General features: G+C 42.3%; 2 long non-coding RNA genes across 3 annotated transcripts in view; one reads left to right on the forward strand and one right to left on the reverse strand.

The window, feature by feature from the left end:
• LOC122407004 (uncharacterized) overlaps nucleotides 1-23877 on the forward strand; it is a 91668-nt gene that overhangs the window by 25111 nt on the left and 42680 nt on the right. Inside the window, exon 1 of one of the 2 annotated variants that reach the window (XR_006260128.1) lies at nucleotides 6688-9151. The exons of the other annotated variant lie outside the window; for it this stretch is intronic. This is a non-coding gene — a long non-coding RNA (uncharacterized lncRNA). Of the gene's footprint in view, nucleotides 1-6687; nucleotides 9152-23877 lie in introns of those variants that run through there. 2 annotated transcript variants of the gene reach the window in all.
• LOC122407006 (uncharacterized) lies at nucleotides 1855-3420 on the reverse strand. The gene is made up of 3 exons (XR_006260130.1): nucleotides 3273-3420; nucleotides 3023-3117; nucleotides 1855-1931 (listed from the first exon to the last, which is right to left on the reverse strand). It is a non-coding gene; the product is annotated as an uncharacterized lncRNA (long non-coding RNA).

Raw genomic sequence — 23877 nt, forward strand, 5'->3', positions numbered from 1 at the left:
GATCGTCACCGTCCGTCTTTTCGACTGAGCTTTCACCAGTTTTTCGTCTTTTTTTTCCCAACTCTTCTTCAAAGTGTATGCAACATTGCCAAACTGTAAACTGGCCTAACTTTTGAAAGGCATGACTTTTGGGTAAAAAAATGACTGCACGGCCTCAACTTTCTTAATCGAAATAAATTTAGCCTCCGCCAAGGAGTCAGACGAATTTCAACATCGTCTTGATTCCAGTCGATGATTTATTTTGCGTCTAGCTCTGAGAGTGCCACTGTTCGACAAAATGGAGGGGAAAAGAAGTCGAAAAAAAACGTGAGGCACAGATTAGACGTCTGTGTTCTATTAAATGTGCCCACATCTGTGTCTCTCCACACTGTCTGAGCGCTCACACATATAAATGCATATATATAAATAATGCAGAGATTCGTCTGGAAGAGACATTAATTTCGAGCGTTTGGCCATGTCTCGTTGCGCAAGAATCAGCGCATAAAAGACCGACAGAGATCGCAAACGAGAGAGAGAGAGAGAGAAAGAGTGAGGCAAGAGGGGAGACGCCGTCCGTTCGGAGCGTATCTAATCTCACGTCTCACGTTCCCTTCGTTCCGTCTTTCCTCTCGACATTTTATTTCATCCTTTTCTCGTCTCCCCCGCGTATTAGCGTGCTCTCTGGGTCGAGCGTTTGGTCGCGCACCACCATTTTGAAATGCGAGCTGGTCCGAGCGCGAGGGCTCCTCGCACTCCTCTAACGGCGTCTGAAAAATTTTTTTTCTTCACCCGAATTCACGTACCTGTGGCATTCCCACAACGACCATAATTCATCGGGGCTTTGTACTCATAGCTTATCAGAAAGTGCACGATGCTTGATCCGATTCCACACGCACGGCTTGAGATATCGATTAGACAAAGCAGGATAGAGAAACGGATGAAAAAATTTGAGGAGAGGTAAAATTACGGTGATGATGGAATCGTGAGTTTTAGGATGACACTTGATTTGGGCACGTTCAGAGTATGCGCGTATATCGTTACACGAATATATTGGAAATTAATGAGAAAGGAAAGAAAGCAGCACGTACAGCACAATAGATAATTAGTGATAATTCGGCAGATGCGCGTTTGAATATTTAAAAACGACCGCTAAAAAGCTTCGTTTTGGATTGATAGTACATTAGACCAGGAGCGAAAGACACGGACACACAGAATGTTGTCTCGTCGTAGGTTGGGAAGCCTGCAATCACAAAATGTAAATATGTATGAATCGCAATGATTAATCAGTGGCTCTTTGTCTCGCGAAATTGCAACCTGATCCACGGGACGAGCACACTCACACGTACCTTTTATTCAGTAGAGGGGGCCGCTAACAAGCACGAGTCTCGTCTACTTCTACATACGCGAGGAGCACACAAGCGCAAGAATGAAAGCTCGGTGGGTCCTTTTTTTGCATGTACTTCACTCGACTTTTCCCCCTTGCGTCTCGCTCCTCGTCATCAAGCCGAAAAAAAGCGAGCTCATGAGGACGCTCGATGACTAAGAGCTCGAAAATTTTTGTCTCCTGTCCGTTTCGCCCCTTGCACCCCCCACCGCCCTTATCGTCTCTCTTCTCTCGTTTCTCGTTCACTGCTCGGTCCCACCCTGTCTAGCCATCTCTCTCCCCCCTCCTTTCTCCCCTTCACCTCTTTGTCTTTGTCATCGCGTGTGCAGCCCTTCTTCAGTCACTGCATTCACCCCCTCTTACACCGCCGACTGATGACTGACACGTCTCTCCCGTTCCTCGTCAATATCACGTCATTTTTTTACCCTCTCTCATTTTTTCGTACCTCCTTTCAAAATCGAACATTTCTTACGTCTCTGCGAAACGTTTCTCTCCTTCGTTTCACTGTTCACCGGTTTGTGGGATTCGCTGGCTCCCGACTCGCGCTTCTTCTGCACCAAACTCTCATCTGCTTGTTCAAGTTTTTCATTTTTAATACAACACTCGAGGTAGCTCAAGCACGAAACGATTTTCATGAGAAATTCTTGAAATTTGCACAGAGTTTAAACGCGTTGTCGACTGACACGCGTATCAAATTTTAAAGGGTTCCTATTATCGGTTACTGAGATAAACGTGCTTAAATATGAAGAAACATTTACAGGGTTATTGAGACTGTGCGTAAAAAATCGTTTACCTTACCATGTAACGAATGAAAAGTTCTTACGAAGTTTATGAAAAAGTATAACAATGAAGTACATAGGGAAGGTCTGGGAAAACAATTTGAGACGATTGCGTCTTATTAGTAATGAAAATATATTACGTTAAAAACTAAATTGGTAATGAGCACTCGTAACCTCACATTTGCTTATTTCGGAATTTTGTTTCTTCTTGGCTCGGGCCATTCTGTTTATTTATTAACACTTTTCTCTTTGATTCGTTTCCCGTTGTGTTTTCCCTCTGCGCTCTCTAATGCGATTTTCGCGAGGGACGAATAAAATTTCGGGTTCAGTCATCGATGGATCCCCGTTTAATTAAAATGGCTTGTAATTTCATTCGCCAAAAAATAAGTTGGAGAAATTTACTTTCGAATTAATAACTCTGACATTAATTTAGAGTGGAAATATCTTTAATTAGGAAGTAAAAATCGACCCAGTCTGGACAGCCATAAAGTACGATCCTACGGGCACGATCTACCTTAATCCCAACGAGGAAAAACTCAAAGGCAAAAAATAGAAATTGAGACGAAGGGAGGAAATAAATTCCGGGAACGAGGGAGCATATCGCTCGAACGTAACGGCCAGTTTAGAAAAACGAAGCTTTATATTTTTTTCAAGAAAAAGTAAACTCATCAAAATTAAAAAAAAAATTGATGAATCTATTCCCGTTCGTAATAAAATAGTTTACAATCGTCCCACAATATTTGCTAAACATCATTTCATTTTTAGCAACCGCTACGAGAAACTCACCCCCTACGCAGCAAAACCGCTCAAAGCGATAATAATTTTGCATCCAAACTAAAAGCAAAATAAATCAAAAATATACGCGTACATTCACACTTACCTTTCCAAGAATAACCGCATCCTCATTCGTACCAAAAGCAGCCTGCGAATTTCGGTGCAAAATTTATCTGTTCAACTGTTTTTTTTTTTCTTTCCCTGTAAAACACATGCGTATACAAAGAGACGGAGTAACTCTCAGTTGAGTTGTAGTCAGGAGAGAGAAGCGACGGGCAACGACAGCGAGGTTTTTCTTACTCTCGGTACTATAATACTACAGCGCGCTCGGTACACACAAGAAGACATATACATACCGTCCCGGCCTTATGCTCCGTAGCTCAACGGAAATCCCGGAGCCATTCACCGTGCCAAGGACCCTCGGATCAAAGGCTCCCTTCGAGCCGCCACGGAGGCAGGCAGGCAGGCAGGCTGCCTGCCAGCCAACGCACGAGAGTGTATAGCAGCGTACGCTGCTCGCGGTACGCACGGCGCACTGCTATTGAGAACGTGCGTGTGTTACACGGACAGAAAAACACACAGCCGCATCGGTACGTAACGTTAAAGTACTTGCGCGCATTTTCGTATACGACAATGTCGGCGCTCCAGTTGCGATTGCACTGTCATGGACGATCGTGGACAAAAAGCCGGGAAGAAAAGCCTCGAGGACGGGGGAGAGAGAGAGAGAGAGAACAAAACGCAACGTCAAACTTTCAGTGCGCACGATTACGTGACGATTTTTTTGTTTCTTTGATCTTATTTATCTCGAGGAGCCGCGCACGAGGCTTTTTCTTGTAGCGTACGCAGGGACAGCGAGATTTTGTTTCTATCGCTGAAGCCCACACTACCTGTTCCCTTCGCGTCTGGACCCGTCTTCTTTCCCGAGTGAAGATCGTCGATATTAGCAGGCCCTAAACTTCTCAAACTCTTGACAAAATTCTCTGTCGAACCTTGAAAAAATATGCGTTGATTTTCAATGGAAGCTTTATTGGTTTTTCGAATCAGGGGACAAAAATCATCGGCAGCTCTCAACGGCTATGCGGCTATGAACAGTGCAAACATTGGAATTTTAGGTGTTTTTTTTTTTTTTTTTTATTTTGTAAATGGAAATTGGTTGGATGGATTTACATGAAAGCTTGTACACATATTTTACATACTCAGAAATACTGGAAATTTTATTTCAAATTTTTTTAATGGTATGTTTTTGTACAATTGTGCGTCGAAAATGGCACCCCTTGAATCGGCGTTGACAGCAAAACGGCTTGATTCAAATTGCACTTTGTAGGAAAAACGTATCGCAGCCGTTTTTTTTCTTTTATAAACAATTATCTACTGAGAAATCCACTGAAATTGGAATTTTTTTTCTTCAAATGGTCGCCATTTTTTTCTAAACAACATTTCGAAAATCCTCTACGTCATGCGACAGCTAATGGCATATATTTTAAAAATCTTTCTGTTCCTTTGTCCCGAGATGTTCCATTTTTGAAATTTACTGTAAACGTCGATTCAAAGGATGCCATTTTCAACACACCATTGTACAAAAAATACCATGAAAAAAATTTTAAAAAAAATTCTTCCAGTACTTCTGAGTATGTAAAATTTTTATTTATAAAATAAACAAAAAACACCTTAAATTCAAACGTTCACACTGTTCACAGCCCTTAATGAACGATTTCATGGGAATTGATGAATCGAGTCAATTTCAGGCTATTTTCAGAACCAAAGCTCCTGTTACATAAACGAATCAGCAAAATAATGTTTTTTTATTAGATACAGACGTTGCTCCAACGAAATTAGTTTATCAGATTTTGTATTCACCGTTCTCAATATCACGCATTTTGCTCGTTCCTTCGATCATCAATTCTTAGGCACGTTCATTTCGAATTGAATTTTGAGACAACCTAAACTGTGTAATCCTATTTGGATGACGGTTGAAGGGAATGCGAGTATTACGTCTCCTGTTCTCGGTCCGTAAATTTGCGAAAATGATGTTCACATCCAACTACAGTGTTATTAGAGCTTACAATGTTTGAGCTCATGAGTACAATTTCGTGTTGAAAGTTTTCAAACTGGAGGAAACAGAAACTCAGGTATTTTGCTGTCCCGTTTGTCCGAGTCAACTTCCAGAAACGGAAATCCTTGTTAACGTAAGAGATTCGATTAAAGGAGTGTGTCACACGACACAGATTTTCAGGACGCCTAAAACACCACGTCGCATTCTCTTCGTGTGTTATCACCAATGCATACTTTTGCATTGGATCCAGTATGCGAAACGTTGCCCACTTTGTTATCGAAAAGGTTCAGCTTTTGTGTCTGCGTCCAACGCAAAGTTCAAAAAAAGACGTAAAGTTTGAAGAAACAGTGAGATAAGTCTCGTTCGACTTTCCGTAAACCGTCGAACGCGTATGCGACTGAACAATGGAAATGGCTCGGTTATTCCTTTCAGGCATTTTCCTTGTTCATTTCTGTCACTCGAATTGCTTCGAGGACAACGAAGAACGAGGGTAACGGCGTTTGTGCACGACGCTGAAGTTTCCAACGTTGGAGTCCAACGAAATGAACGAAAAAAACGTTTGTAATTCACCAATTTTTTATTTCACGAATCGTTGGTGCAGCTTGAAAAACTACGAATCGGAAATTTGGCAGGGAACAAAATAGGAGAATTACTGGAATTATTGGAGAGTTTTTTTCCATCATTTCGTTGGACTCCAACGTTGAAAACTTCAGCGTCATGTTTGCGCTGTTTGTTCTTCCTAATAATTTAAATTCACTTAGCAAGCAAATACGAAGTGAATAATCTTCGTAACAGAGACAACGAGTAAATGACAGCATCGGCTGTCATTTCCCGCTCTTCGATCCCAACAATCATGGACTCTTCGTCCAGCTTCGTTTCTGCCCAGCCATTCGTATCATGTTCAATCGCGAAGTAGCTTAGCCCATCGTAGAATACTTGACCGTTTTGAATTTCAGTGACATTTAAGGCAGAATGGGTGCTTCGAGATCGTACTTTTCCAACAGTCCCCCGTGGAAGATCGCTCGGAGCCGGTAATCTCAAAACCGTGTTCCACGGCCGCCATCCTTGTTATTTAACCCCGAGCCAACGGAGTCTCAAAAACCGGCGATTAGGCCGGACATTCGAACTTGAGATGTTAGCAGGATTGGTGGATGGAGGGAGAGTTGGCGAAGGAATGCCGCGCGTGGAAGGTATTGTCGGTTAGGAAGCCAAGTCAGATCTCGCGAAGAAGGTTCGTTCGTGCGTGTGAGAGCGGGGACCGGTTGATGCGGAGGCTCGTACTGGACAGTAGTAAAAGCAGTAGAAATAGTGTGGCGTAGTGTAAGGAGAGTGGAGCGTGTTGAGAGTCGGGAGTAAGCGAGGAGAAGGAAATGGTGGTGGTGGTGGTGGTGGTGGTGGTGGTGGTTGGTGACGGCGTCGACTGGTGGCGTTCGAAGCGAAAGAGCGCGCCACAGCGTCGGAGCGAGGGCGCGAGGGGTTGCGGGAGGGAGCGAAAGAGCGAAGGAGGGAGGAAGAAGGAGATACGTAAAAGCTCGGGAGCGCAGTGGGGGTGTGTGTGTGTGTGTGTTGTGTGTGTGTGTGCGTGTGTGTGTGTGTGTGTGGAAGTGGAAGGAGTGGGGATGGGGAGCGAGTAGCGGTGTGGTGCTTCGGATGGCCGAAGCTGCTAGCGCGCAAGCCGCGCTGGTGGACGCGGATGCAGTTACGGGAGCGCAGCGCGACCCAACGCAACAACTCCGTATACAACGCATATTCCCCCCACAGCCGTATCAAAGCAAAGGCAGAAGCAGCAGCAGCAGCAGCAGCAGCAGCCGCCGAAAGAGTCCCCTTGGGTTTTGCGCGCCGGCTCTTCCGTTCCTCGCTTCTGCACACAGCCGCGCGCCAACGCCGCGTCGCCTTTCGAACACCTCGCCAAGGCACACACACACACACATACACACACACGCGCGCGCACACAGCGTTAATAACGCGCGAGCGCGAGCGCCCGCGCGAAAGACCACGCGCGCACAGGCCCGACTTCGACGACATTAATATACCGCGAGGCCGGCGGCGGGGGGAGCAGGGGGGCACCGAGAAAGAGTGACCGAGCGAGACGGAGACACATACGTCTTGCAGAGGGGGCAAGAAACTTGTGAAAAAGAGCGAGAGAGAGAGAGAGAGAGAGAGTGATAGACCAAGAGAGATGAGACGCGTTTTCGCCCGCGTGTGTACATGTTATGGAAGAAATATATATTACGCGCTATCAAAGGGTTGAGGAAATACGGAAAGGTGGGGGAATACGCGAAACAGAGGAAGAAGAGCTGCGAAAAGAGGGAATACGAACGAACGAAGAATCCGAGTGACGAGAGAGTGTGCCCCGGACGCCGCGATTCCACATGTCTTTTTTTGCCTCCTGTAAAAAACGCCAAAATTCTAACGACATGAATTTCTGTAATCGTTAACCAATGGATAGCCATGGATCTACTGAAATATTGTGAAACTTATTCGGGATACGGGAAAATATGCTTGGAATATATAACGGAATCGTATGACCATTTTTAGTGTTTCTGTTTAAGCGAGGATCTTTTTGAAGGAAGGACGAATTTCGTCACGTAACATTGATCAACGTGTGATATTAGATAGTGCTAAATTGAACCAATTGTTCGTCTATACGTGTGTGTGTGTGTGTGTGTGTGCGCTTGTATATATCTTACAGATACATGTGTGCAAACGCGTGTGCGTGAGTTTGTATATAAGTGTATAAATATATACATAGACAGATGTGCGTGAATATATAAATACGAGGAATGAAAAGTGTCGGAAAGTCTGACCGGAAGTACCGCTCGTTCGAGCCGCCTCGACTTTTAACCGGTGAAAATAGTGGAAATTATTTCCGATAAAATCCTTCCGAATTGGTGACGAAGAGTCATCGTGCTTGAATATTCATTCCGATTTACTCTGTTACGAACTCGCCGGCGTGCGGATTTGCGCTCGTTTACCTTCGGGGCTTTTCGGATTTTCAAATTTCCATCGGTCGCCCTGCGTCGCCAAACTCGCGCGGCACTTTCGAACCCGTGCGAACGATTAATCCCTCGTTTTTCTACGAGAATAGAAATCCCGCTGATTTATTCAGTTCTCGCAACAAAACCGCGCCGATTTTCGCGTGTGCGAGCCATCGAATCCGAGGAAATAACTATCCGATTGACATCTTAGGAGGAAAACAGTTTTCGCGCTCAAAAACAGTTGAGACTACTTTTACACGAAACATCCAACGGGATTCGAGCTCCTCGGGAAAACGCCGGTTCGCTCGTGTGCGCGGCGAAACAAAATAGCGAAGCGTGCGCGACGCTCTCTGACTTTATTTCGGCACCTCTCTCTCTCTCCCTCTTTCGACTTGCACCGACGGCGGCTCCCGTCACCCACAACTTTTATGAAGAGTTTCAATAAACTACTCGTCACCATCTGCGCGCAGGATTCCCTCGACGAGTGCCGGAAATTAAGAGAAAACGATGCTTACGAACGGACCGCGCTCATCGACGATTTTCCACAGTTCGTAAAGTACTCGCTACTTAAAAAATATAGACAAAAGTCGAAAGAAAGATCGCGGGTGTGAACGAAAATGGAAATTCGACTCCGGTTCTCGACTCGAACTGCGGCAGTCGATTTTTCGGAAGGTACGAGGCGTAAAAACGTAAGCGAGAAACAATAGTTATCGCGCAAATACGTGGAATCAACAAAAGTGGAAAGGGACAGAGAACCGAGGGAAAGAAGAATCGCTGCCGAATCGGAGTGCTGAGTTTTTATTCGTATTTTGTTTTGTCGCCCCACGACTCGGCCAGAAAATCGATAAAAATCGTGCTTTCAAAATTTCGTTGTTCACGTTAATGCTCTCGTGTCTGTGATTCGAAACAGTGGTGATGCAAAGAGAAACTAGTTTTTCGTTGAAATTCAAGTTTCCGTTGTTACTCTCGTGCTGGGTTCTTCGTGTCTGAGAACCGCGTGCGTTTATATGCGATAATTATTTCCTCCCACTTGAGTCACACGTCAATTTTATTTCCACGAAATTTCGCAATCTCGAAGGAGGGGCCGAGAGACACTTGGAAAAACCGGAAAATTTCGAGATCCTGAGCGATCTAACTCGAGCTCGAAATAAATATGTAAAGAAATTGCAACCTCGTCGCTTACGTCACGGGGATAACGGAAACTGTGAGTAACGAAATACTCGTCACGAGTTTTTTTAAAATTGAAAATCACAGGTTAACGTCACTCCAAAATAGAGTCGTTTCCCTACTTCTCCAGTGCTCTTCCCAATTGCCCCTGATTCGGATTTAAGGAGGAACATGAGCTTGAGAAAAATGGTGATATAGCTTAATGAAATTTTTAGAATACATTTTTGGATATATTTTCTATAGCCTGCCCAATTTTAAATCCATTTCAATCAGCCATTTTTTAGTAAATCATTTTCAAACTTGGAATATTTAACACCTAGAAAATAATTCCGGAAGCCCCATCTTTCTATACTCAAAAACAAATAAAAAATGGTGATAGGTTAGAAAAAGTGCTTTTCCACAGCTTGAACTCTAGAGAACATTGTGTGCAAAATTGGAGGTCGTTTAATTCTGGCATTTTTTAATATTTCACATAAATTCTATCTAAAATGACATATTTTTAGGGGTTAATCCCGTGTCTAGATAACTTAGGTAAAATAATCAAATTCGTATTTACTGTCGTATGAGAAACAATAACTTTTGATTATTTTATACGAACAAGTTGGATGTTATTTGTTGATCAATATTTTTCATGGCTCGTCTCCAGAATTCTCACTTCTTCGCCCTTGTTATTCATTTGTTTCCTTGACTTCCGAAACCTCCACTCCAAAAGTCTTGAAGCAAACGAAACTGCATTTTATGCCCTTCTTCGTTTGAACAGACAAGAACTCTATATGCATCGTAATGATAATTTTTTACTTCGTTATATAACCTCACTTGACGCGAAGCTGATGTTCCTCCTTAATTGTACGCTCCATTCCTCGGCCAATGAAAAAAGCATCTCCATTGTTTAAGCTTTTTTCACGTAGCTTTAAATCCGAAATCATCTCGTGTTATGCGGAACGTTCTTCCATCGAGAACGAAGCTTGATTTTATCTCCAGTTGAAAACGGTCCTTGCAGTTTTATAAGCAAAAATGTGTCATTTTGTTTCTGGGGCAGTAGCCAAATTGATGGAAACGAATTCGCGCATTAAAAAAGCTGATGAAAAAATGGATTTCGTTACTCGGTAACGTTGCAGCATTCAATGTCACATCCTCACTTTGAACTTAACTCGGAGTGATTTAGTTCGAAAGATAATTATTCCGGCCTCCTTAAAACTCCACCATTATTATCAGATATCAATCAGGGTTTGAATAATATGATAAATGACCGACAAGGACGAGTAATAGCTGCGTTTAATGAAAGTAAACAATGAGGAAAGTAGAGGAGGAAATGAAGAGAAAAAAACGACGTTATGAATGATTTATATTCACTCTTTCTCTGTCTCGTACTTCGGTCTCTTGGCCATTAGAGAGTTTGCGGGGTAAAAGTGAGATAGAGAAGAAGCAACTATACGTATACAGAAGAAGCGTGAGTAAAGTAGTGGCGGCGTTGATTATCGTGACGATTTAACTCCGCGACGAGTAAAAGCTAATTGCTTTGCAACATTGTTTCTATCTCTTTTACATTGCGTTTGTTTCTTCTTTTTTTTTCCCATTTTTCACAGAGTACCCCGACGTGATTTCAGTGGAAAGTGCACTCCAAGTATATATCGATCATGGGGAGATCCAAAGAGCCAAGTATATTAAGGTAGTTCGGCCGTTCGATGACGTCCAATGAAGACCTACGTTTTTTGCGGTAAACGATAGTTGAAGGTCCCCTGATAACGATAAGCACAGTTCCGGGGCCTCTTACGGGGCAAGATTTGGAATTATTTCACATTTACAATTTTGAGTTTTTAACACGGTACCTTATGGGAGAACTGACAATAATATATCAACTGTGAAAAATCGTACGGTGTTCGAGCTTCCGGAAAGTTTATATCGCGAAGAAAATTTATCACAGATTTCGCTCCTTTAAAAAAAGCATTACCTCGCCGGGCTTTTTAGAAAGAAAAGATGAAAAAACTTGAGTTTTTGACGCGTCGAAAGCGGATGTCGGTCATTACGTTGAACTGCTGGGGACAGCTGATTGAACTTCGGGCAAATTCGAGAATCGTGGGAATTTCATCAAATTTATTTTTGAGACTGACGCACGGGCTTTCATTCGTCTATAGTAGCTTCGCTTTTTTTCAATTAATTGACCATTCCTGTTTCTCGGTGCCGATAAACCGATATAAATTTTCTTTCGCGCAATAAAAATGTTCCCTAGGTTATTAGTCAAATTGAAGTATAAATTTTATCTTTTATGACATTTTTGAAGCATTTTATTAGATTCTTATGATAAAAATATTCGCAATGTAAATGTTTATTAATTTTATTAATAATTTAGACTTGAATTTAATCAATATAGAGCAGTTGCAAACTTGCCTAGTCACAGAACGGCCGAGCTACTTTAATAAAAATTACCGATGAAAAATCCCTCGGAACACGTTTTTTTTCTTCATCTTTCCTTTTGAAATTTCACAAGAATTCATTTTCTATCGAAAAAGTAATTTCAGAGTTCGTTGCTCAATTTGCAGTTAAATTGACAGAAGCTACACGATCAGTCGAGAAACTCGATCGTCGCTTCGAAATGTTCCACGAGTCTCGGCGAGGCATCGCAAAAAGAAAAAATTCGTAATTTTTATTTTTCAATATTCCCGCGCGAGACCAACAATACCGTGGATGGCAAGAATTTCGAGAGGTTTGAAAGAAATATTTGAGCGAAATAATAATTTTTCTTCAATATTGGGAGGACGCGGTACTAAAAAAAATGACTGTCAACCGACTAAATTAATTTAGCAGCAGTTCCGCAAGTGCCTTCTTATTTTCCTTCCACTTCGTTTCCCCCTCTCTCTCTCTCTCTTTCTCTCTCCGATTTTTTCAATGTACCGACGAATTCATTCCCAAGAGTATTATTTATTACGATGGGTGCACGCGTGGTGGCCTTACGCAATATAATGAATGCGCGGCAAATCGCCGAAAAAAAGGCGAAGAAAAAGAAGCGAAGGAAAAAAATAACGACGAAAAACGACAGAGAGAGAGAGAGAGAGAGACAAAGAGATGAGGTTTTTGTTTTTGTGTTGAGGACACGAAGGAGGGGAGCAGACAGAGAGCGAGGGAGATGGAAAGAGAAAAAGTCGGTGTGTGCGAGCGAGAGTGAGAGAGAGAGCGGAAAAAAAGCAGACGAATGAAAGAAAATGAAGGAAGAGTGGGACAAACGCGGGTAGTTGGACGAATCGATTCGGGTGAGTGCAGTCCCGTAAGAGCACGACGATGCAACAGCATTGCAGCTACCCCGTCGCGCTTATAATGCACATACGTAAGGACGTATGCGTTCGTACACATGGATCTTAGGCAATGCATATTCGCAGACATATACAAATGCAACTGCTTCTTTGTGCCCTCTTCTCGTCGTCCCTTTCCACCGGCAGTGTCATACACGATTGTGCATGTGTGCATACATATTTTTTTTCGTGCAGTGCACACGCATGCACGAGCGTGTATTGGTGCACATGCATTTTTCTTTCGCTTTGTCTCTCGTTGGCGAAGCGCGCACGCGGTCCGTTCATTTGGAGCATTCGGGCCAATCGAGCACGACATTCACTTTTATTCGATTATTTTCGTCATTTTTCGGCGCGCATATGTGTGTCGTTTTTTGTATTCGCGTATTATTTTTGTCGCGAAAAAAAGGAGTTCTTTTGTGCCGGGTTTCGTGCAGGCGCGGTTCCTCCTTAATCCTCCTCTTCCTACGCTCGCTCACGCACACTCATCTTATACTTTTCCATAGACATTTAAATATATCTGCACTTATTGCCGCCGAAAATTTCGCCCTGCCGGCTGCGTATGCACAGCAGCGGGAAAAAGAGGGCGAGACAACTCCCAACGCAATGGACTTGTGTCCCGGAGAATATCAACTCGGCGGCGTTTCCGCTAACGTCACATTGCCCGCAGCACATAGTTACTGCACTTATACTCTCTCTCTCTCTCTCTCTCTCTCCCTCTCCCTGGACCACGACGACGCTGCAACGGGAAACAGAGAAAAAGAGGAAGAGACGGAAGAGAGAGAGCGCAGGAGGTCAGTCTCTCGCTCTCTCTCTCTCCGTTTCTCTCCACGCTGCCACGTGCTCGCGGAAACCTGTCGCGCTTCTCTCCCATCCTGCTTCCTCCGCATATACAAACATTTAGATTCCTATATTTTATATATATTCTATGAGATCCTCTTTACGGGCGCAGTGTATTTCTGTGTCCATTGGAAAGCATGTGTGGAAGTGCGAGAATTTATGATGCTGGGTATACGCGTACGTCTGTGTCGCTCCAAATGTATGCACGCACGCATCTGTGTGCTGAAACGATATTTGCTCTGCGCAGCTCACCATGTACACTAATGTACTTATATAAATGTGTACACATTTTGCCGGATGTGCACCGGTATCAACGACTCGTGTGCTCCACTAGAAAACCCGTTGAAAACTCGAACATGCTGATAAACCGGAATACGGTGGAACCGCATAGTTTCCTAGTGTCCGGAACTCGACACAGATATCTGTTGTGCATTTGACGGCACGCGTGCACAGAAATGGGTGGTCGAAGCAGCGAGATTATGGGGACTTTGATTTTGGGGCTTCTCGTCGCGTCTCCTTTCGGTAATATCCATTGAAAAAGATAGGCCGATTAACGAGTGGGAGTGACTGCATTAATAATCGAGTGTCACCTCGCTCGCATGCGCGCCCAGTTATTTCGAATTATTTTGGTAACGAATCGCCGAGGCTGCGATGCCACCTGAGATTCGTTGGTGCCAATAATTCTGCAGGTTTTTACGTTGAAGGATTTTTAAAATGCTCTTTTTTACATGCTGCACCGAATGGGATAGAAATAATGAGATTTGCTGCTCCGCTTTAATGATCCGAGGCTCGATACACCGCGCAACTTCCATTTTCGAGGACACGCGACGACAAACGACCGCGTATTGATTCTCGTGTTTTTCACTGTCACTTGTTTCGTCCGATTCGTAGATCAACGGGAACCGATTCAATAATATGACGCAGAGAGTTTCAACGAAATTTCATGAAATCGCATCTCGAAATTAGCCAGAGTTCTCAATGCTGCGTTTATTTTTTCATGGATTCGGAGGAATAAAAAATAATCCATTATTCGATAACGAGAGGCTCGTAAATTATCATGTTGAAAATGTAATGCATTATGGCCTTTGAAAAAAAATCATCCACGAACATGCCCACGCCCATACACAGAGTTTCATATATTTCAGGTACGTATTTGTAACGAGAAAGCAATTAAAAGTATAGTCCGAATCGATATGGCCTGAGGCGAGAAGAACGAACGTATTGATATGTGCGAAGCATAAAAAAAATAATCGTCCTGTAACGGATTTGTAATAACGTCTATTAGCCAGATACGGGGGTAAAACAATTGAGCGAATCGCACGCACCGAAATAAAGAGACGGAATAACAAAGGGAGTTGGAAAAAACAGAAAATTTGAGAGCGCGGAAACGCGTAAATTCCGGATAAACCAACTACGCGATAACGATACTCGGCGAGCGGTTTTTTCGACGGCAGCAATTTTCAATATTGAGAGCGCGCAGCCTCTGTTTCAATGAATTGAGCAAATGATTCAATTCAATCATGATTTATCGTACGAGTTACTTCAGCCTGATAAAAAGTGCGACTATTCGACGGTGCATTTCTCTCGTAAACCTGCCGTTACGTAACGCGAATTGTTATCGGCGCTTGCGTGTGTTACGCCAGAGCGCAGCGGTGTGTCCAAAAAAACATCGGGACGAGAAGAAAAAAGTAACTGATCCAAGACAACGCGGTAGTCCATGACTCCGAGGGGAGGGGATTTAAGGACGAGAAAGTTCAAGGTTTGAGGCTCGCCTCGTTTACTCTCTCTCTCGAGTTCTCGGTCATTCGAGAAACCGGAATAATTAAATGATTCGTTGCAACCGCGAGTATTATTATCCTCCACGATGCTGTGCTCAAGTTTACGTCTCCGTGGAATGCGACGAAAACCCCTTTTATTTACCTTTTCTAATTCTCCATCACTTTTTTAGTGAAAATTGTGACACTTTTTCAGGCTTTTTTAACTCAACTGCAATCCGGTGCGTTGTTAAGGTGGTCAGCCCGTTGGCAGCCTTATTTTAAGGGGTTTTATCGCGATTTTTTTGCGGTGAGGAAAAAAACAGGATTATTGAGCTATGAAAGATTTTTGATAATCGAAATGTGAGGCATTGCGAAGCGCAAAAATCCTTCGATTTTCGAATTGATCCGAGATGCCAGAGTTCAAAAATATTCTATCACAGAGTTGAAATTTTTGAAGTCCATGCTTTTTTTCCACGCCGAAAAAAACTTGCGAAAACATCCCAATAAATGTGGCTGCCACACGAGATGATCTCCTTAAAAATAACGTTACAATTCGAACTTCAAAAAATGAAATTAAATTTTTCACCTTCGTATAATTTCATTTCTAGGTTATTATTGCACGTTCATTATTAATGCCCAGCACCTTCATAAGTCGGAAGTGATAATGACTTTCTCATTATTCCCTCTCAAACACGTTTCATCGACGATTTTCTTCGTTTTTGATCAATCACCCATAGAATGATGAATTATCAATCAATAATTTTATCCTCGATAGATAAAATATTGCTGATTGATTGCTCATAAAAAAGTAAAAAAGTTAGGCCCAAATTACAAATGTTGAGATGACCTCGAGTCTGACACAAAAATTGAAATTTTCTGTTATTGTCGCGTGTTCTCTCGAGCACGTATAAACATTCCATTTTGTTCGATCATTTTGACATTTATTCACGAATATTGAATGATGAACGAAAAATAATCGAACTTGAAAATCTCACAATATTCTTACATCCCTGAATTATTCCAACTTGTAAAAATAACATAAATATCGGATAGCGGAGGGCAGATATTTATGTATCTCAAGCAGATAATGATTCGTCAAGTATTTCTCAAACGTATTGAAATTCGCTGTAAACTTTTTGCGGCACATGGCTTCGTCCCTGTGTTTGCGCCGCGTCCATTTTGATACAGCTAATAAATCGCTTTCGTTCTCACACTCGAATCTGCTCTCGCGCATATGATATGGCGTTTAAAACAACGAGGAAAATCATAAAGCATGGCTCTGGTCGGTAGCGGAAAACGCGTAGTTGTTTGGAAGGATGAACACTCTTGATACGAGACCGATATTACGATCCCTCTTTGTGTCGGATTTCTGGTCAAACGCGCGGCTCGATGTACATGTGTGCACGTGATTTTCGAACCGTATGAAAGCCAAAGCCGAAACGATAATGGGGCAACATCGCGGCGCAACAAGGAACGTTTGCTACAGAGTGTCCTCGAAGTTTTGCTTCGATTTTTAGAGCTCAAATGATTCTCCGATCCACTGCAGAATGCTTTTTCGTTCTATGAGTACAAGCAACCCAATTGAGTGTCCGTTGACGTGGCCTCTTTTTTTAATATCGCGAGATAAAAGAAGCAGAATTACAGTTTGGTTTTTTGTCAGCTGACATTTTTCCCTGGAATAATAAGCCACCGAAACATAAGCAAAGAATTAAGGCGAACGATCCCACTTCGAGGCCTCCGCGGTACCAAACTGACCATCCTTTTGTTATTCTTTTCGATAAAAAATTTAAATGTGTCATAAAATTAACGCGATACACGACGCTAAAGTTTGCAACGTTCGAGTCCAACGGAATAAGTGAAAAGCACATTTGTAATTCGCTCATTTTTTATTTCACGGAGTATCGGTGCAGCTTATTGAAAAACAACGAATTGCAAATTCGGCAGGGAACGAAATTGGAAAATGACTGGAATTATTGGAGGCCTTTTTCGACCGTTTCGTTGGACTCCAACGTTTCGAACTTCAGCGTCATCCGCAATATTCCGTACACGCGAACGCACTTTCTCATGCAGTAATATATTTCATCGGCGAAGCGCGCGATATTAATGAACTAAATATGCGAAAAATCTTGCACAGAGACGCGCGAGCAATAGGAAGGTAGACGCAAATTGTGTTTTGTCTCGGATACTCAATGATCGAAGAGACATTTTCACGCTGATAGAATTTCGATGAACTCCACATGCGCGCTCTGTCCCCCTTCGACACCTGCTGGGTTTAACTTTTCCTCGGAACCTTCGAACTGGCTAAATTCGCGATCGGGAAAGTTGGGCACGTTCTCTCGGTATGCACACCGTACGTGTGCTCTAAAACGTCGTCCCATATATATATTATTTTACGAGACCAATCACAGTCAGTTCAAATGCAAACCACCGTATATCACTTCCGACTGTGCCAAGCGCGGCGAACGCTCCGATTCCGATAGACTCGCTCCTCTTTTTTGTTGGACTAAAAAGCGCTTTTGAAAAATTGGAAAAAATCAGCAGGCCTTACGGAGCGATCTGGAGCAATTCGAAATTTTCGCCGTTTCGAAGAAAAGCGAAAAAATATTTTCGGCGATTCTGAACAGCGATATTTTCTACATGACACCTTTGGGAAAGGGAAATTAAAAAAGCAGCGTTCGAAGTACTTTTTCCTCTCGTTCCCACGCCGCCGCATATCTTCTGAGAATCCCGAAAAACAATTGGAATGAAAAATTTTCAAGTGTTCTTTTGGCGACTGAAATAACTTTTTGAACGGATTAACGAACGCTGCGGATTTTTGCCACTTTTTCTTCGATCCAGACTCGTACGAACGATACGTTTTTTATGTGCAAATAAATGTTCATTTGATTCATTCAATACGGCTGATGTATAGTTTGCTCGTTTAAAATATGCCCGGTTCGATCAAAGTTGTAGTTACAATTTAGTCCTCCTCGACATCATTTGGATTGGGCGCGACGAGGCGCGTCGTTGAGATTTCGAATTCAATCACGAAATTATCGAGCCATGTAATAATGTATGGAAAGGTGATGATTCGCGTCAACGGCTCCTGCTCTATATATGGCACCCGGCAAAAGTTACTTCGAGATTGCGGGGGAGAGCGAGAGAGAGAGAGATTGAGGAAGGATCCCTTAACTTGCTATGCTTCAGTTTGGTGTGTGCTCAGGTCGTTTCTAGATCCTCGTGGGAGGTACGTCCAAGTCCCGCACTAATTTCGAGTCTCGAGTTCGCGGTGAGGACGACACGCAACGACACTTTACCTAGTTATTTCCTCTCCCTCTGCTCGCTCGCTTTCTCTCGTCATTCTCAGGTGTGCTTAATTTGGCTTTGCATACGGTCCATTCTACTCCGATTTTCATGACGGTAACTTCCAGTCGATTTTTCAACGCACGAAAGAAATCAACGTCATGCGAATAATAAAATATTCGATTCAATTTTTTTTTTATTATTTCCACCGAAAAGTTGTTCATTTTCAAGAAACCACGAATATTTGTCGATAAATGAATGGTTTTTTGGAACAATTGAAAGCAACCTCAACCAAGAATCGCAGCCCAAGAGTATGCAAAATCCAGAGTATTTTCGAATTCGAATGCCCTGCGTACTTATAAGTATTCGAATTTGTACGAACTTTTTTTTATGATCTCTGGGCTGATGTTGATGGATTGAGTTCAGATTGTTTTAAAGGGGGAATGTCAGTGTGACAGGCTGAAAAATGAGGTATTTTTTTAGGAATTTCTTTCCGAAAAATGGCCTGATCAAGTTATTTGAAATTTTGTGTATTAATTATTGAAGTATACGAGGAATTTTTTATTATTTTTAGTACGTTTTACGAAGCGGAGGAGCGCTCGAAAAAATTCAAAAAGATTATTAAATTATAATAGTCCACCAATCGCAGCCATTTAAAAAAAATCGAATTGCACAAACATTTTAAATCATTAATAAAAAAAGTAAACAATTTAAAAAAAACTCTACGATGCAACCGCAGCAATAAATTTTCTGAAAGGAATCATATTCGAATGAAGTCGATTGGACAACATTTATTTGACAGAGTTATGCTGTCAACCAGGTCAAAAAACATGCTTTCCAGAAAAACGAGTTTCACGTCTTGGGAGGATAAAATTGAACCATGGTAACTTCAATATCAATATAAAACAAGTTCTTACCGATTCCCTGGACCGTACAGAAACTCTTTTGCGCCCATGCTCTTTTTTCCACACTGATATTCCCCCTTAATATTACGTGCATGTCCTGGTCGATGGCACTGCGATCATTCCTGATAAATGGAAAAATTGTTTTTGCCTGTACGATTCGACGTACGAACACGTTTATGAGGCGTACGTTACATGCCGAGCAGCAGGCAGGAAATAGTGTGTAAACCGTACCAGGTATGACTCGGTGTTGGAGGCGACAGTATAATACGTCGAATGGTCGCTCTTCACGTGTGTAATTCTCTCCTTCTTTCTCTGTCTCTCATTTTAGAAAGTTAAATTCGCCGAGTATTCGCCAGTAGGTTAAAGTAGAAAATTCGGTTTGACCCCGATTTAGAAACGCGTGCGGAACTCGTGAGTGCACTTAGGCGCCCAGCGCAACTTACAAAATTTAACAAACTCATAGCCGCGGACGTACATTTTCACAAATCCGTGTTTACATGAGCATTTATGTAAAATTAAAAGAGTCGGGGCAAAACGCTTCTCCTGCCTCGCCGTACCTGTTGCGCAGTTTCAAAAATTGCCGCGCGCGTACTCAACAGCCTGAGAATCCATGAGAATGGCATCGAGCCGAAGTGCTCGTTCACGAATTCCACAATCAGCCGTAATCCTGGGGGCTGCGAAATCGAATCAACATTATCAAATATCGATGCTACCCATCATCGAAAATCTAAATGCTTTTTATGAATTTTCACATTCGTAATTTTTTTAATTTATTTAAAAATTTATTGAAAAATTCATGAAATCGCCTACTTTTTATTCAAATTTCCATTCGATCTTGACCAATTTATTTCCGTCTTTACGCTCTCAGACCTAAACAGTGTTTCGAAATCAATGACAAACACAATTTTCCAGCCTATTGCAGTAAACGTTTCTATAAAAAATGCCTAGCTTTGGCTTAAGCTTTCCGGGTTAATGCTTGTTATATTCATTAATTCGTGGATGTTATATCCATAGCACAGCTAAAATGACATTACTCATTGACGACACAGCAGCCAATTAGTATTAGATAATTGGTTGTATTAACACTGCGATCGATTCGTAATTAACGCGCTAATTGATGAGCCACCGCGTCGATGAAACCCGGCTCATTTCGTTGAATATTGTAACATTATATTTGAAAAATGTGAGTACAGAAATGAGGAGTTCCACGGGGATGTTGGTTCAGCACAGAAGCAAAGCGCATTTTGAGGAGCAACTTTTGCGAAAAATACATTCAGGCAGAGGTAGAACTGAGAAGGATTCTATGATTCGGTCGGAGAAGCCGCTCACCGGCCGAGCTAGCAAAATGGCCGAAGGATTTGGACTTACGCAACTACGAAATCTACGGCCGCCCCCTCGTAGCATGAAATGAACGCGGACCTGGCCCAATCGTCTATCAGACGAGTTGTACGCTCATGTCTTTGCCCCGCTTTCTCCCTCCTCCAGCTATTCTCCCTCCACCTTTCCCATTCGCTTTATCGCTCCGACGAATTTTCGTATTTTCGTCAATAATTTAATGCTTTCACTCTATTTCCGTCGTTTGTCATTTTTCTAGTCGCTGTTGGAAATTTACTCCTCTTTTCGCTCAAATTATTATCGTCAGTTGATATTCCGGTGTTGATTTTGCGACAATGGTGTCTAACGCAATTCTGTGTTTTCTTTATTGCTGCGAGCGATTAACGAGAATCGCTCATTCTTTTGTCGTAGGCGGGTCTGGACTCGGGTTGTTCATTCCAAAAAAGTTTTTCATTGTTGAAAATTCGACAAATTTCGAAGACCGAGCAAAGCGGAGGTTCGATCTTGATCGTTTTCAATCTTAATGAAAAGTGTGCACTCGCCCTGTGGGAAAATTAAAAACAGAGGAATTTCCTTGTTTCGAACACGTTCCACAGTCGAGAAAAACAATTTTTCGACAGTCCGAACAGTTTCGAAGCCGACCGTTGCTCAGAAAATTTTCATTTTCCGTCACTCTATCGGATCTCTGTTTCCTACTATTGTTCGTTGCATAATGTGGCCTCTCGAATATGCACACTCATGCAAATTCCCCGAATAATTCGTCATCGGAGCGACGTATTTCCTACTAACCGCTGTTTCCAATTGCTGACCTATCAATTTATTTGAGCAAGGTCAGATTATTCAGATTACGATTCACGAAAAAGAAACGCAGGTGATTCGGGTAGCAAAAAAAGTCTCTGAGCTCATCGCCGTTTCGAAAACGAAACGCAGCAACTTCGAAATCAGAGCGTTGATTCAATCGTCAAAGATCTCCATAACTATTAAGGGCTATGAACAGTGTAAACGTTGGAATTTAAGGTGTTTTTTTTTCTTTTATAAATAAAAATTGGTTGGATGGATTTACATAAAACTTTGTACACATTTTTACATACTCAGAAATATACAGGAAATTTTTTTTAATGGTATATTTTTGTACAATGGTGTATTTAAAATAGCACCCCTTGAATCGGCGTTGACAACAAAACGGAGAGTTTCTATCCCATCGACTCGAGTCGAATTGCATTTTGTAATCGTTTTCGGCATGACGCAGCGCCGTTTTTTGTGATAACTTTTTGTGTTTTTCTTTTACAAACAATTTTTTACTGTAAAATCCACAAAAATTGTGATTTTTTCTTCCAATGGTCGCCATTTTTTTTCTAAAGAATATTTCGAAAATCCCCTGCGTCGTGCGACAGCTAATAGCATATATTTAAAGAATCTTTGAATTTGAAATTTGCCGTCAACGCCGATTCAAGGGGTGTCATTTTCAACCCACCATTGTACGAAAAAATACCACGAAAAAATTGAAAAAAAATTATTTTCCAGTACTTCTGAGTATGTAAAATTTTTATTTATAAAATAAACAAAAAGCACCTTAAATTCCAACGTTTACACTGTTCGTAGTCCCCAACCATTCCAGTCAACGACAAATCCAACGAACTAAGGTCTTGGACGCATTGTAAAATGGGTAAAAAATTGATCGTCACAGCCGTGAATTCGCAATACTGAAAATTCACGATTAATCAATCGAGAAATCTCCAAAATCGTTTTCATCGAGTTTCTGTGAGTCGTTTTCGTACATTCTACGAAAACGCCTGAAACGAATGAACCCACTTGCGAAACTGGACTTTCATCGGCACGATTCTATAGTCGGCCAACTTGGAAAAATGTTTCAATGTTCATTCTTTTTATTTCATTGGGAGAAATGTGCACGCAGTAGACTCGCGTGCCACGCGCATTCAACCGCTGCTATGCGACAATGTAATCCAAGCTATATTGTGCGTGCGGTCACGTATACTACGGGGCCAAGCATAATTGCCACTCGTTCGTTACATACTTGCGTAACGAAATTCAATTTGAACCTCGTGTGATTAAGCGTGGGTACTGGAAGATACGCATGCACGTTTTTCTACGCGATCCATGAGCATTAAAAATATGAAAATACGTTTGTATGCGAGACCTTTATTTTATTATTCGTTATTGTGTGCTGTTTCTCAATGTTTGACTATAGAAGGAGAAGTTATTCTTGGAAACAATATTTCTATCGAACTTTGCTAGCCTTTTCCACTAATTACGAAAACACGTCGATGACTGTAATTAAGTGCACGACGAACATGAGATTGAGAAAAAGATTCGTGCGTTGAAAAAAAATGTGTTCGTCCCGTTAAAAATAATTATTTCCCCGAAAGTAATATTCTGCTCCGTGAGTTTTTAAATGTTTAATGCCTTTTCCCAAATTCCTTCGTTTATCTTCAAGTTTCCGCAGCAAATATTGACAAGACCGAGCAAAATGCACGGCTCGCGAAATGCTGCTCGAATGCTCGAAAAGGTCTTCGGTGCAAAGGCAAGGAGAATATGTTTTCGGGACGCGCAGTAAATCATGAACGCACTCGTACGAGAGGAAAAAGGAGAGAGAGCGGGAGCCAAAGTACAGTGTATGCATTTCGCATGGAGACGAAATGCAGGCTGACGGAACAAAGGGGGAAACAGCCGTCGCTCTATCGTCCCCATTCTAGTTCGGCTATCTGCATCATTAACTTTACATAACCGCACCAACCTGTCGGACATTTTGGTAACTCTCTTCCTTCTCCGAAACTAAATGTCGACATCCGATACGCACTCGTGTGCGTGCCTGTGTGTTCTGGAAAAAAATCCTCCGCGAACTCGGCCTCGCTCGAGTTGCACTTTCCCACAATCTGTTTTTCGGGCGTTCGAGATTCGTCGCGAGTTTGCGCACGCGGACACGAATTCCGAACCATTGACGATCCCTCCTCAGCATTTTGAGAAACCGCGTATTCACTTCGGTCTAGTTCTCGAACCAACGATAAAGCGTTGAATAAAAAAACCATCCGCATTGGGAAAAAAATCGTTTAAAGAAATCTTCGAATTCGCCAATTTCAATGGTTCCGCACGCAGCTTCAGTCCCCCCTTTTCGTACAGCATTTCTCGAGCATATTTTTTTTCTATAAACGCTTCAAACACACGAATAATTATAACGAGCCTTAAAATCCTACGGCAAGAGATGGCTCCTGTTTCGCGCCGACACGATACCAATTATTTCAGGCTTGTATACGTGTATATATTCATTATCATCGATGAGCTTTCTCGCAGAGAGTTGACGAGAAGGATGCGAGGAGGATAGACAAATGGAGACAAGAGGGG

This window comes from Venturia canescens, chromosome 2, assembly GCF_019457755.1.
Source record: "Venturia canescens isolate UGA chromosome 2, ASM1945775v1, whole genome shotgun sequence".
NCBI classification, from domain to species: Eukaryota; Metazoa; Arthropoda; class Insecta; order Hymenoptera; family Ichneumonidae; genus Venturia; species Venturia canescens.